Below are 15,373 nucleotides of genomic sequence, written 5' to 3' on the forward strand. Positions count from 1 at the left end.
CTTGGTCAGGGTACACAGGAGAAGCGCCCATCTGCTTCTCCATCCTCCCCCCTCTCCTTCCTCTCTATCTCTCTTTTCCCCTCCTGCAGCCAAGACTCCATTGGAGCAAAGTTGGCCTGGGCACTGAGGGTGGTTCCATGGCCTCCGCCTCAGGCACTAGAATGGCTCTGGTTACTACAGAGCAACGCCCCAGGTGGGCAGAGCATTGCCCTTTGGTGGGCGTGCCGGGTGGATCCCGAACACGTGCATGCAGTAGTCTGTTGGACTGCCTCCCTGCTTCTAACTTCAGAAAAAAAAAAATCCACTGAAGCAGCCATCAGACCAAAGCTACAGTTGGGATCTGGAGAAGATAGGACTGACTCTGAGCAGTAGGAATATGGAAATTAAATTCTTTGATTTGGGGCATAAAACCTGAAACATTCAAGAAGACATGGTGATTTGGTGCAGAACTCTTGTATACAATGGTTTTTTATCTCTAGGTAAAAAGAAAGTCCTTATATAATCAGGAGATCCAGTCGCGGAGGAAGACAGTGTAAGGGGGTCGGTCCTTGATCATGGAAAGATGGTTCTATTACTGGTCTGGCAGAGAGAAGCTGCTTAAATTCCACTTGACAGTCCAACATATAGTTGAAGAGAGTGTGTGGCAGGAGTCCCCAGTAAGGGTCAGGAATGGAATTTGAGAGGTAAAGTAATTATGTTGAGTCCCAGGGCACTTTTCAGTACTGTATGCAACTATATAACTCAGCCTCAGAGGGCTAGGCCAGACTGGGGTTAGTGACTTCTTTTTTGTACAACTCCCTATGACAGAAACAATCGATCTAAAAATCTAAGGCTTTCCTTTCCTCTTCTCCCACACCCAAATCCTCCAGCCAGAAGACCTCACTGCTTCACGCTGATAAGGATAAGGAAATGAGAAAGAGGACAGCTTATGGTTGATGGGAGATAATATCAACAGTTGATAACTCATAGTGAGTTAATTAGTGTCTCAATTGCTTCAGACTTAAATTAGCCCTGAGGTTTGTTCAGGAACAATTTCCCTTGAGGGTCATGAGGTTGTTGTGGGCAAAGCTAAACTAATACATGATCACCGAAGCCTTCTTCCTCCTGGACACACAACTAGACTAAACTTCCCTTTCAATTAGGTGTGGCCACGTGATTTGAGTGCTGGCCTGTAGGATGTGCAAGAGAGTGGGAGACACTTCTTCCAAACCAGGACCTTAAACCCTGCCTTCACAATCCTTGTCCCTGCTCTCTCTCTTCATTGACCTGCTGGCTGGAGGTGATTCAACAGAAGACTAGGGGACAGCATTGTCACAAGATGGAAGATGCCTGTGTTACTGAATCACCACAAGGAAGAAATCACCCTACTGATCAGAACACTTAGTTGGACTTTATAAAGACAAGAAATATTAAACCACTGAGATTTCAATGCTTGCCTGTTATGGTTGCTAGCATAGTCTAATTCAGTGTTGGTAAAACCAGAAACAACATATACACAGGGGTCCTTGGGTTATGAAACAGTTCTGTTCCTATGATAGTCACATAACCCAAACTTTAGTGTAAATCAAAGCACACCTATCTTAAGTCACTTACTATCCTAATACAGTTGTAAAATTTTAATCTAGAACATAAAACACAACTAAGCCACAGAAAAAGGAAAAGGACATAAGTATACTGTGTTGCACACTGTACTGTAATAACAGAAAAAAATGACAAAAAATGAGTATAAAAAAAGTATGCTAACAGCATATGCTGAAACACATCTCAATTTTTTAAAGTTTTTCTGACAGCATTGTAAACTTGAAACGTCATTATATCAAGACTGTCGTAACCCGAGGACCTCTTGTATGTATGTATGTATGTATGTATATTTACGTCTATGTGTCAAATATACTTAACATATTAACTTAATTAATCCAAATTAAAAAACCTATGTAGTAAGTACTCTTATTATCCCTACTTAAAGATAAGGCATGATGAATGATAATTTCCCCAGGGTCACATAACTTGAGGTAGTAGAGGCAGTATTTGAACCTAAGTAGTCTTGCTCCAGATACTATGCTTTATTGTATTTTATCATCTGAAGAATTCCTTATTATATAAGGTTCTTTTTTTTTTTTTTTTTGTATTTTTCTGAAGTTGGAAACGGGGAGGCAGTCAGACAGACTCCCGCATGCGCCCAAGCAGGATCCACCCGGCATGCCCACCAGGAGGCGATGCTCTGCCCATCTGGGGCGTCACTCTGCTGCAACCAGAGCCATTCTAGTGCCTGAGGCAGAGGCCACAAAGCCATTCTCAGCACCTGGGCCAACTTTGCTCCAATGGAGCCTTGGTTGCGGGAGGGGAAGAGAGACAGAGAGGAAGGAGAGGGGGAGGGGTGGAGAATCAGATGGGCGCTTCTCCTGTGTGCCCTGGCTGGGAATCGAACCCAGGACTCCTGCACACCAGGCCAACGCTCTACCACGGAACCAACCGGCTAGGGCCAGGTTCCTTTTTTTTTTTAAAAAAATTTCTATTGATTTAAAAGAGAGAGTGAGTGAGAGAGAGAAGCATCAACTTTTGTTGCACTTAGTTGTTTCATTTAGTTATGCACTCATTGATTGCTTCTCGTATGTGCTCTGACTAGGGATGGAATCTGAGACCTCTGCCTGCTGGGATGATGCTCTATCCTCTGAACAACCCAGGCAGGGCTTGATCTAGGATTCTTTCAGAAGACAAAAAATGTTACCCTTAATCAAGAGAATGCAGTATAATCTTGACCTATGCATGAGTCTCCTGATTGCCGTGGGTCTCTGGAACATGAACACAAACAAGAGAATACAGGAACTGTCCCAAGTGAATGGAGAGAAGAGTCTCAGGATGGTTGAAAGAAAAAAAATTAATTGTGTTCTGAGCTTCAGGAGCCTTAAAAGAATTGGAGGCAGTGGAGAGATGGGCTGAGGAAGTGGTGGTGTCCAGTGCCCTAAATGAAGCTCACTTAGGAAATGGAAGGGAGAGACTCTTGCACTTTGAAGGTTGCCACAGCCCCACACCTATCCTCAGAGAACCTCCCCTGCAGAGAAGAGCTGAGTGTGGAGGGGAAGAGGGCAGGAGCTGGGACATTTCTTTTATCCAACTGTTCAACATCCTTACTGATTCTTATTCTTAAAAATTCTCCAAGAGTGTCAGAACTGGTGTGAAATGACCCAAGATCATGACCTTCAAGGACCATTTCTGAAAAAGCCAAAGGAAAAAGAAAGTTTACCTCTTTCCTTCCTTTTTTTAGCAACTGTCAAGCAGATAGCCCCATCCAGAATCCTGCTAGGGAGTCCCAGAGCAGCTGCCACCAGGTCCTGATCCAGAGCCGGCCCCATTGACACCGCCCTCATGATTCCTTTTGGTTCAAAGTCCAGTGTGGCAGCTCTCAAGGACAAGCTGATTGTGAGTCTTCTTAAGAAAGAACAAGCTCCCCTGAATAAGATTACAGTTGTTGGGGTTGGTGCTTTTGGCGTGGTCTGTGCTGTCAGTGTCTTAATGAAGGACTTGACAGATGAGTTTATTCTTGTTGATGTCCTGGAAGACAAATTAAAGGGAGAGATGCTGGATCTACAACATGGGAGCCTTTTCCTTAGATACCACAAATTGTCCCTGGCAAAGATTATAATGTTCCTGCAAACTCCAAGCTGGTTTTTATCACACCTAGGGTATGTCAATAAGGGGGAGAAAGTCATCTTGATTTGGTCCAGCATAACGTGAACATCTGTAATTTATTATTCATAATGTTGTAAAATATAGCTTCAACTGCAAATTGCTTATTATTTCTGATCTAGTGGATGTCTTGATCTATGCTGGTTAGAAGATCAGCAGTTTCCCCAAAACCTGTATTATTGGAAATGGTTGCAATCTGGATTCAGTCTGGTTCTGCTACCTGATTGGAAACAGGCTGGGAGTTCACTCATGAAGCTGTAATGGGTGAGTCCTTGGGGAGTGGGGAGACTCTAGTGTGCCTGTATGGAGTGGAGTGAATGTTACTGCTTTCTCCCTGAAGAATTTGCACCCTGACTGTCCCAGTAGAGCTCAAGCTCTACGTCAATCAGGCGTCCCTGATTCGACTTCCCCGTGCAGTGGGACACTCCTGCTTACTAGCAGGGCTGGCAGCCTCTTCGAGAATACTCTTGAGGTGGCTATGAGGATGCTACTGTTAAACGCCACCTGAGGAAAGACACGACCGACACACAAATTAGTTGCAATAATCACACAGGCAATTTATTACTCACAAATCCTTTTGGCGTGCCTGGGTACAGCTTATGGGGGCCCCGTCGGCGTGCTCCTCTTGGCTGGCTTTGGTCAGAGCTCAGAGCGGCGTGGAGACAGTTCACATCAACGTTGGAGTCTGGGCAACTACTGCAGCAGGGGGCCCCTCAGCTTTAGTACCTTTTCTGTCCAACGCCTTCTAACAGGTGTCAATCTACAGGATTATCACCTCAAACCACCTTTTTGGGAGTTCCTCGCAGGAACCCCCTTTATGTCAATCTACTGAAATGTTTACATTAAACCACTTTTTAAGATGTTCTTTTTTTCATTAATTTACAAAGTTAATATAAATAACACCAAGCCACTTCTTATCTATGTATAACTTCACACACATACTAACTGAGCTCTGCTTGAAAGTCAGAGTCTGTTTATCACATTACAGAGTTATGGCACTAAGCCACTATATTAATTCCTATCCAATTGGCATAACTTTACTTAATTTTAATAATTATTTTTAATATCCTTTTAATTACTTTTATATATAGCTACCATATTTTTATATTTCTATATATTTAATTACTATAACCTTATATTACTACAACACTGACTTAGGCACTTATGCAAATAAGGGGCCATGGAAAGAAGTTCACAAACAGGTGGTTGTCAGGGATTATACAGTGACTGAACTGGAAGGCTACACTTTCTGGGCCATTGGACTGTCTGTGGCTGATTTGGCAGAAAGTGTAATGAAGACTCTTAGGAAGGGACATCTAATTTCCACCGTGAATAAGGGTCTCTATGGGATACAAGAAGACATCTTTCTTTGTGATCCTTGCATCTTGGGACAGATGAAATCTCAGATGTTGTGAAGGTGACTGTGACACCCGAGGAAAAAGCCCGTTAGAAGAACGCAGATACCTTTTGAGGGATAAGAGGAGCTGCAGTTTTAAAGTCTTCTGATGTAATACCACCTCACTGTCTAGGCTACACCAGGAGTTTAGTTGAAGATTGTATGTAGTATCCTTTTATTCTGATCTGTTACTAAAAACATCAGTTTCCTAAGGATCGACATAGTAAAGTTCATTAAAACCTGAATCTGTATCCTGATGCAGATGGTACTTATGCTGTGTAGTCCTAAACTGGTTAGTGTGAAATAGTTCTACCTTCTCAAAGGCACCAATGCCAAAGTTGCACACACTACAGTTGCTTTTCAAATCAGAGCTGTGCTCACTGTGCATTATATAACTTGTCTTTCCTAGTCCAGCGTTTTTTCTCCAATCAATAACATCCTGAGATCCAATATATAAACCCAATATTGCATGTCTTGTGCATAACTGTTCAAAAGGATCTTATTTTGTGCACTATATGTATCGGAATAGTGTATACGCTACCATATAATGTAAAAAGAAAAGTCTACATATAAATAATGCACCCAGTTATCCAAGTGTCATACCAATTAAACCTTGAATAATGGGGGGGGGGGGGAAGAGAATCCTGCCAGTATTGGCCTCTCATTTCAAGTGGGTAATGTACAGCTGTTCTAAGGAATACTTTGCAAGAGATTCCCAGGACAACACCAATGATTGTAAGTGCTGTTTTTCACGCTGTTCCATCAGAACCAGCTTGCTGTGGACCGAAAGAAATGTCACAGAAATTTTGATGAGGCATGTTTGGATGTTACTGATTAAATGGGTTGTTGGAAAGGTTTGTTTTCCCCCACAAACATTAAAAAAAAGAGAGATAAAATTTATTCTTGTAGTGATCTAGATACAGGCTCTGCAAAACTAAATATAAAATGTAACTCATTCTTTTGATGTCTATGCCCTGGAATCACTTCACTGTTTTTATTTAGTCAAGTTTCATTGAGATCCTGTTACAGAAATAGAATTTAGGTAGATGCTGTCAGTTGAGGGAAGCGGTAGAGAGAGGTGGTTATAGAAATAACAATACAGGATTTCTTATGAACTATTAATTTACTATTAATTTGGTGAAAAAGACATGAACACAATTCATAAGATGAAATGATTAACGGGAAAATAAGGAGAGGAAAAATCTTGAGTGTGAGTATTAAAGTATTCTTTATTGTTCAAGACTGATATTTAGGAGTGTTTGTGGTGGGGAAGGGGCTGGGGACTGCGCTGGAGGTAGATTTGATGAGTCATATTTAAACCTTACCCAGCAGCAGGCCATCAACGGGTCTGGTAACCTGACACCAAATACATACGTTCATTTAACATTGCACACCATGTTTTCCCTGTGGGACGTTCAATCCTTTAAATAAGGAATTTTCACTTTCCTCATAGTAAGTGTCAGTGGAGTTCTGTGATTGACAGCAAGCGTCATGTGTACACACTGTGTTTTGGAAAGGAATACTGGGGAAGACATATACTTTTTGACATTTCAAGGAGGCCTCAGCGTGAGTTATTACTGAGTACTCAATGGCTGCCGCTTTTGTTTACACCATCCCTGAACTACCAGTTTCAAATTCATTGTTTGTGAAGCTCTTTGGGATAATTTGTATATGAAGGATTCTATATAAAACCAGTGTTTACTCCTTTTCTTATTATGCTTTTGGAGCCTAACGCATAAGGGTGCTTTTATATGCAGCTCGCAGGAAATTAAGCACTCAACTCCTATTAACGCCTCTAGGAACTAGGCTCCTGGCGGTCTATCTAGGGGCAGTGGAAAGGGGCTCACAGCTATGCAAGTAAATTGAAACAAAGACAAGGCAGAACTCAGATATTTATTCAGCTGTTGAAAGTTTTATGGGAAACCAGGCTACAAATAATGTGAATTATTTCACTGAGACTTTGCTGAAGAAATGGAGCTTAAACTACTCTTTCATTTTATTTGCAGGAGTTGTGTACATGGTGTATGTACGTGTGTGTGTATATGTGTGTATAAGTAATAAAATGTCTATTTTCAGCATCTGGTTACCAGGAAATTTTCATTAATTGACATAATTGTGGTTCATTGAGAAAATGATGCTATTAATCTGTATCATAAGCCTGAGACATTGCAAAATCCTTAAACTGAGTCTTATTAAGTTTTGATGTTTATTGTTTTTGAATTTGAACAGAGCTAATTGCTGTGACATGTATGATAACTTCCTAAACAAAATATGATTATTCAAAAATATTTCACACTTAGTTTATGTTGAATAAAAGTTTATATTAAAAGGCATACAAACATATATCTCATAACAAAAGTGTATAACTAGCTCATGTTTTATAAGATATGCAAAGTAATAAATTGTTCTTGCCATTATATATAATATATAATTTGATCTATATTATACATACATATATACACATCATATATATATATGATGGATTTATGGTTCATTTGAGACACAGTAAATCAGTAAGGAATTGGTTGAACTTTGCAAAATTATGTTTGTTTGTTTTTTTGCTTGTAATTTAGTTGTTAGAAAATCTTTTGGTTATAATAAAAAATGATAATACAGAAGCCAGGAGTTGTTAATGAGCTATAGATAGAGACCAGAATGATTTCAAGTTTTCATATGTTGTGATTCCCCAAAAGTCCTTCTGGTCACATTATGGCCACTGGTGGATACTGAAATATGTACACACTGTGAGGTTCCCATTTCTCAGTGATTTTAAGGTAACAAATCCTGATTTTTTTCCATAATAACCTTGGGAAATGCTATTTAACTTATATAACCCCAAAGTATGCAGACCTCATCAGTACTTGTGTTTGAATGAGTTCACTTACTACCGATGCTATAATCACAATACTTGTGTGACTTTGGGAAGTCACTTAGCCTTTTAAAAACCTATTATCTCATCTGTAAAATGAGGATAATAATGAAAGCAACATCATTTTCTATGGATTAAAGATGATAATTCAGGCCCTGGCCAGTTTGCTCAGTGGTAGAGCGTCGGCCTGGCGTGCAGGAGTCCCTGGTTCGATTCCCAGTCAGGGCACACAGGAGAAGCACCCATCTCCTTCTCCACCCCTCCCCTTCTCCTTCCTCTCTGTCTCTCTCTTCCCCTCCTGCAGCCAAGGCTCCATTGGAGCAAAGTTGGCCCAAGCACTGAGGATGGCTCCATGGCCTCCACCTCAGGCGCTAGAATGGCCCTGGTTGCAACAGAGCAACACCCCAGATGGGCAGAGCATCGCCTCCTGGTGGGCATGCCGGGTGGATCCCAGTAGGGCACATGCGGAGTCTGTCTGACTGCCTCCCGTTTCCAACTTCAGAAAAATACAAAAAAAATAAAAAATAAAAATAAAGATGATAAGCCATGTAAACACTTTATAGAGTATCTAGCACACAGGAACTTAAAAAAATAGGAATAATAAGGAATATATCATTGTATTTACTGATTGGATAACATTCTATTTTTAGAAGAAAATTTGAAGTAATAAAAATCAAAATCAAAGGTAAAATAAGAATTATATATTAATTTTATTTATTTCCAATGAAGTTTCTTTGGAGCAAAATACCTGGGAAAAAAAACCAACAGTCTTTGGAAGTGCAGGAGTTGTTGATATTTCAAAAATTCAATTCAAATACATGTTAAAATGTTGAATCTTAAAAGGTGAACCATTTAATGTATCTTAAAAAGTCAGTCAATTTCTGTTTTGAGGATAAATTCAGTTTCACAGTTCTGTCTTCCCTGCAACACAACTAAAGTATATAGAGTTTTCATTTTTTCTCTGAGACTGAATTGCTATAGGATTTTTGTAAACCATTCACTCTGGAAGAATGCTTTGTTCTGGAAAAAGCAAGTGCTGGAAAAATTCAGCAAGACTGCGTAACTTCTTTGAAAACTAACACTTGATAAGGGTGTTAACTCAACATGTAATTCCACTTAGTAAAGGGATCATTGAACAGAATGGATGCAGTGATTAAACCACAATTATACACTGTAGCCATAATTATTCTGCAATGGAAAAGGTACGTATAACAAATAAAGGAAAATTTAAACATAAACATAGAAAAGAGAAATCCATTATTTAGAATAAGAAAGGGGAAATATGTGTAAAAATAAATGGAAATGAAAGCAGTTTTAAAAAGTTTTGCATTAAATAATTGGAAGAATAGAAAGCATCAGTATGACTCACCAATCACAGAAAATCTCTCTTGGACAAGCTATTTTAGAAAATAAAATTGAGAAAATGGAAGGGACAGATGTTTATTGAATGAATGAATCAATGAAAGCTGACTGAATTGAAGAGATTAGAGACCTTAAAAAAATATGCTGTGTTTGCTATCAAGAAAAAATGACCAAAGAAATGAAGTTTAGTATAAAGCTCATTTCACCACATATAAGGTGTTGAGATAAGTGCTTACATCTTTTCTTTAACAACAAAAATAAAGAAAATAGTAAGCAATATTGACTTTAGGGAAATAACTAGCAATGAAAACTTTTTTAAAAATAGCCATTAGATTAAAGTGAATAGAGAAGAAACAGTAATTGTTCACTTTCCTGGAAGTGGTGTTTTACTCTGTCCTTGTCACCTGTGGAAGTCTTAGCTGCACAAGGCTGGGCAGCCTTGAGAAACCTCAAGTGCAGGCTAGAGACAAGGCTTGTGGTGTGAAGAAGAGACAGAAGTGTCAACTATGGAAACACAGTCTAAAGACTACATCCGAAGTCAGGCAGATTCAGTGTGGAACAGAGGAAGTGGTTTTTTTTTTTGTGACAAACAGAGAGAGAGAGAGAGAGAGAGAGAGAGAGAGAGAGAGAGGAGGGACAGATAAGGCCAGACAGACAGAAAGGGAGAGAGATGAGAAACATCAATTTTTGTTGCGGCACCTTAGCTGTTCATTGATTGCTTTCTCACATGTGCCTTGACTGGGGTGGGGGGCCTACAGCAGAAACAGTGACCCCTTGCTCAAGCCATTGACCTTGGGCTCAAGCTGGTGAGCCTTTCTCAAACCGGTTGAGTCTGCTCTAAAACTGGCGACCTCACGGTTTTGAACCTGTGTCCTCCGAGTCCCAGTCCGATGCTCTATCCACTGTGTCATCGCTTGGTCAGGCGGGAGTAGGTCTTTGGTGGTGGTACATAGCAGGGTACATAGGGTGGATTGCATAATCAACTGACTGGTATAGAGAAAATCTGATTTGCACCAGATGGTCATGGTTTTTGAGGCTCTCTAATGGTCTATTCTTTCATGACTATGACCAAGAAATTCCAAATACCTTTCATTTTTTTTTTTTTTTTGTATAGGCCTTTATATATCTACAGAGTATATATGAAATTTGGGTACTTCTCAGTTCATTATTAGAGTTTTATTTGCACTTAGTTGCATTATAAAGGAAAAAAAAGAATTTTAAATGGGACAGAATTCTGGTCTGTAGATGTCAAAGAGTTAGTTATTAAGATGATCATTAGCTTCCAGGTACCTCCAGAGTCTTAGCCAGCTATGAAAGTCCCATTCTTTAAACTGGCATCACTTTGCCTGATCTCTGGAACTTGTAACCTTGTTCCAAAGGGAGCTATCTAGTCAACAGCAGAGGTTACTCCTGCACACCCTGTTAATATTCATAACATGCTGGCAGTTCCCACATTCAATAAAGTCAGCAGGATTTTGTGTCCCTAAAGCAATGACAGAAATGAGTTTACAGATATCTCAACTGCCCTGTGCTCTGCAGCCATCATCTGTCACTCTCTGTGACCACCTCCACACAGCTAACCTCTTGCGGCTTACGACTGAGATGGTCTGGCCACCTCGGAAAGAGGAGAAGTGCACCGCCGCCGGCATCTCTCCTTCTTGTGCCGGATCTGGAGAGCCTGCAGAATCAGAACTTTGCAGCTTCTCGATCTGGTCATTTTACAATTTGCCAATTTCTTGCAGTGCTTCAGATTGCTACAATCTTATCATTTTCAAAAAAGTCATCATTACTTGTTCTCTCTGTGTAGATCATTTGTAGTTATGAGGAAACCTCCCTCTGCTTTTAATCTTACACTGGGGTAGGGTTTCACGTTTTACTTTTCAAGTGCACTTCAACAAAAGAGAAATAAATAGGCATTCTGATTCTCTCAAGACCAGAGTAGTATCATAGCTTTTTACCTTTTACTGTTCTGCATTCAAGGATGGGTAGAGAGGTGTTTTCATTCCCACACTGAATTACTATTAAATAGGAGTGTTAAATTTGGATTGACCAGGGAAAGAGACAAAGAAGCTCGAAAGAGCTTTTTGATAGTCTTTGTCATCATAACTGCTCACACTACACAGAGAAATATTTCTGAAAATGTTAAGTTACAATTTAAAAAATTGTGTATAACATGTAATCATATATATGCATATATATGCTTGTGTATGTATACATGTGTATGTATAGATAGTATTTTGCAAGAGAAGAAAATATGTATTCTTTTTATTATACTGAAGTCTGCCTCAACAGGCACAGGCTGTAGAATAAGCTTTTACAGTTCAGGTAAGGACAATGCTGGTATCAGACAGGAGGTAAAGCAGAGAGGAGGAACTTTAATCATTTGGCATTCTGTTGGAAGTTTCACTCTGCAAAGCATAGTTAGTCTCTCATCTAAGGCATTCTTTAGTGAGCTTACAAAAATCGATTCTATTTGTGAGGTTACAGCTGCTGGGAACCTGAGTGTCCCTTTCCTTTCATGACTGACCTCAAATATTTGGCCTCAGTCAAGAAAATTTGTGCCTGACCTGTGGTGGTGCAGAGGATAGAGCATTGACTTGGAATGCTGAGGTCACGGGTTCAAAACCCCGGTCTTGCCCAGTGAAGGCACATACAAGAAGCAATCAATAAACAATAAACAACTAAAGTGAAGCAACTATGAGTTGATACTCCCCTCTCTTTAAGGTCAATAAATAAAAATCTTAAAAAAAAAAGAAAATTTGTTTTGGGGTAGTCTAGGGATATCCTAGGACACAGAGAAATATATGTGTATGTGTGTATATGCATGTCTGTATGTGTGTGCCCCTGTAGGGGGGTGACCAATGGAAGCTGGAATGGGTGGATTTAGAAGGAACAATTTGTCGTATTCTGGTTAATAAGAAAGAATAGTTTAGAATGTGGAACTATTGGTACTGTAGAAAAAATTCCTGTTCATTCTATACTTTTAATATGATAAAGGGTTGGAAAACTGCACATTGTCAGTAAATTTCTTTAAGCTCAGAAAAAATGTAGGTATGATTCTCTAAAGACACCACAAGGGAAGCAACTTAGGTAAGATGAGAGGTTTTGTTAAGGAAAGTCTGATGTGACATTAAAAAATCATTTTGATTGAATAAAGAGCAGAAGTGTAAAAGCTAATGAGATAGTAGTGGCTGCCCAGCACCCGTCAACTGAGCTCCAGGCATGTACTGAAGATGGAGAGGGACACGTTACCAATGTGGACAAGATAGGGTCTTATAAACTAGAGCAGGGACTTGTGGAAGACACAAAAACAGAAATACAACATACTTGAAAAAGAATTGTTTACTTTTAAAAAATATTTAAAAGAAGAATAAACAAAGGCAAAATTCTCATTGTATTTTCTCCTTTGCATATTTATTCAGGGAAATAACATCCAAGATAGAAAGGATGGGAGTTTAGAACTGAGGCTGGGAAGGAGCCATTTGCCTGCCAGTTATTGGTAATTTGGCATTGATCAGTGAGGCGCTCGCTGTTTTTTACCGGACAACTCCTCCTTCTGGCAGTAAGTTGCTGGTGTCCTCATATCTGTGTTGCTTAGTACATTTCTTTCAAAGGGAGGGTGTTCTATTTTTGTTATCAGCAGCCATTATGTCCAAGCATATTCTGGAATGGATGTGGTTTTGAAGACTGACTTTCCTTCTGTTTTTACTTCTGCTTGTAAGGAAAAGTCTAAAGTTTAATTTTTAAGAATCTGAGATAAATGGCCTAGAATCATAGTTTGGTTATTCAGATAGCACACTGACCATTGAATTGATCTTTCATTGCAGACAAAGATTACCCAAGAAGCAAACAGAACTCAGTTAATAAATGCATTCTTCAATTCTTCAGTTCGATAGTTAACCAGCTAGGAAGAGCGCTATGTCCAGTGAGATTAAGAAAGGTGGTAAGTGTACAAGACAATGAACAAAATGGTCCAGAAAATCATAGGCCTATGAACTTTATGTCCCTGCCCAAATGCAGCATTGCTCAGAATTTATGGTTGTGCCAGCCTGTGCACCCTTAAAACATTTTCTCAAGTATTTTAGGATTTTCGCATAAATATTGCTGCAGTAAGTATCATCAACATTTAGTAGCTGTTTTTAAAGAATAGCCAAGTGACATTATTATGGGCTGCCATCAAACCAGGGGAGGTGTGGAGGAGACCAAAACGGATCATTGCAGATAAATGCAATATATACAGCAGCATTTGTATCACAGAATTTGTGGATGTTTCAGCATATTAGCAACATATCTGAGTCTTCTATCTGCTTTTGGTACAGGGCTTCTCATACATTTTCATCCAAATATTTGCAATGAGAGAGGTGAGTGAATGTGTATTTACCTCATTGATAATTTTCTTTGAAGTCTTGTATTTTGAAAAACTTGGGTGGATTTTGTATTCAATTAAAAATGAAGACAGAGGCAGGGTCACAGGGAACAGACAGTTGTTGGAGGGAAGGGGGAAGAGGGGACGGGATCAAAGAAGATGAAGGGATTAGTGTTATATACATAACACAGAGATACAGACAACAGCATAGGGATAGCCAGAGGGAAAGGGGGTGTGGGGGTGGGGGAGGGGAGCAAAAGGGGAAATGGAGGTGGAAAGAGACTTCGCATGGGGCGTGGGAGGTAAGATGCGATATGTGGAGGGTGTTATATTAAATGGAACACTTGAAACAATGTCAACGCAATACATTTAAAATTAAAATAACTTATTTGGTTGGGAAAATGGCCATTTAAGTGCTAAACCACTCTCTAAAGTAATGCAAAAACTAACCATGTAATAGTCAGAAAAAGTAAATGGAAGACAGACAGAGAGAGAGAGAGAGAGAGAGAGAGAGAGAATACTAAAAAAAATTAAAATGATAAAATAATATTTTGCCTTTGCCAACTGTCTTGGTGTATATAAGGATCACCTGGAATACTTGCTAAAATGTGAATTCCTGGTCTCTGCAATCACTCCTCTCCTCCCAAATCCTGATAGGTGAGTGTAAGGTAAGGCTTGACAATAAGTACCCCACAAGATTAATTTTGTTTAGCTGATCTGAGTAGTACTGACTTCCCCACAAAGAAAGTGCCATCCTTTTCCACCCAGTGAACTTGCCATGGATTTTCTCCTGAGCGCTCTTCAATGTTTATAAACTTCTTATCACTACTACTTGAGCCTAGGTTCCACAAATGGAGTCCATGTTAGATAAACTCCTGGGTCTCTAGTAAATCTTACCTACCAAGACCTGTTGAATGCAATAGCTCAGTGGTTAGGAACCTATGGCTCATGAGCCAGATGTGGCTTTTTTTTTTTTTTTTTTTGTATTTTTCTGAAGCTGGAAACAGGCAGAAACAGTCAGACAGACTCCCGCATGCGCCCGACCGGGATCCACCTGGCACGCCCACCAGGGGGCAACGCTCTGCCCACTAGGGGGCGATGCTCTGCCCCTCCGGGGCGTCGCTCTGTTGCGACCAGAGCCACTCTAGCGCCTGGGGCAGAGGCCAAGGAGCCATCCCCAGCGCCCGGGCCATCTTTGCTCCAATGGAGCCTTGGCTGCGGGAGGGGAAGAGAGAGACAGAGAGGAAGGAGAGGGGGAGGAGTGGAGAAGCAAATGGGTGCTTCTCCTGTGTGCCCTGGCCAGGAATCAAACCCGGGACTTCTGCACGCCAGGCCAACGCTCTACCACTGAGCCAACCGGCCAGGGCCAGATGTGGCTTTTTTGATGGCTACATTGGGCTAGCAGACAAATCTTTTTTTTTTTTTTTTTTTTTTTTTTTTTTTAGTAATTTTTTTTTTTTTTTAATTTTTATTTTATTCATTTTTTTTTTTTTTTAGAGAGGAGAGAGAGAGGGAGAGAGAGAGGAGAGAGAGACAGGGGGGAGGAGCTAGAAGCATCAACTCCCATATGTACCTTGACCAGGCAAGCCCAGGGTTTCGAACCGGCGACCTCAGCATTTCCAGGTCGATGCTTTATCCACTGTGCCACCACAGGTCAGGACAAATCTTTAATAAAAAAAATAATAACGTTAAA

General features: G+C 40.2%; 1 pseudogene; it reads left to right on the forward strand.

Annotated features, from left to right (window-relative positions):
* Positions 1–3,366: 3,366 nt before the first annotated feature.
* Positions 3,367–5,251, forward strand: LOC136388417 (L-lactate dehydrogenase A chain pseudogene; annotated as a pseudogene).
* Positions 5,252–15,373: the final 10,122 nt, after the last annotated feature.

The sequence above is a fragment of the Saccopteryx leptura genome, chromosome 1 (genome assembly GCF_036850995.1).
Source record: "Saccopteryx leptura isolate mSacLep1 chromosome 1, mSacLep1_pri_phased_curated, whole genome shotgun sequence".
Taxonomy (NCBI): Eukaryota; Metazoa; Chordata; class Mammalia; order Chiroptera; family Emballonuridae; genus Saccopteryx; species Saccopteryx leptura.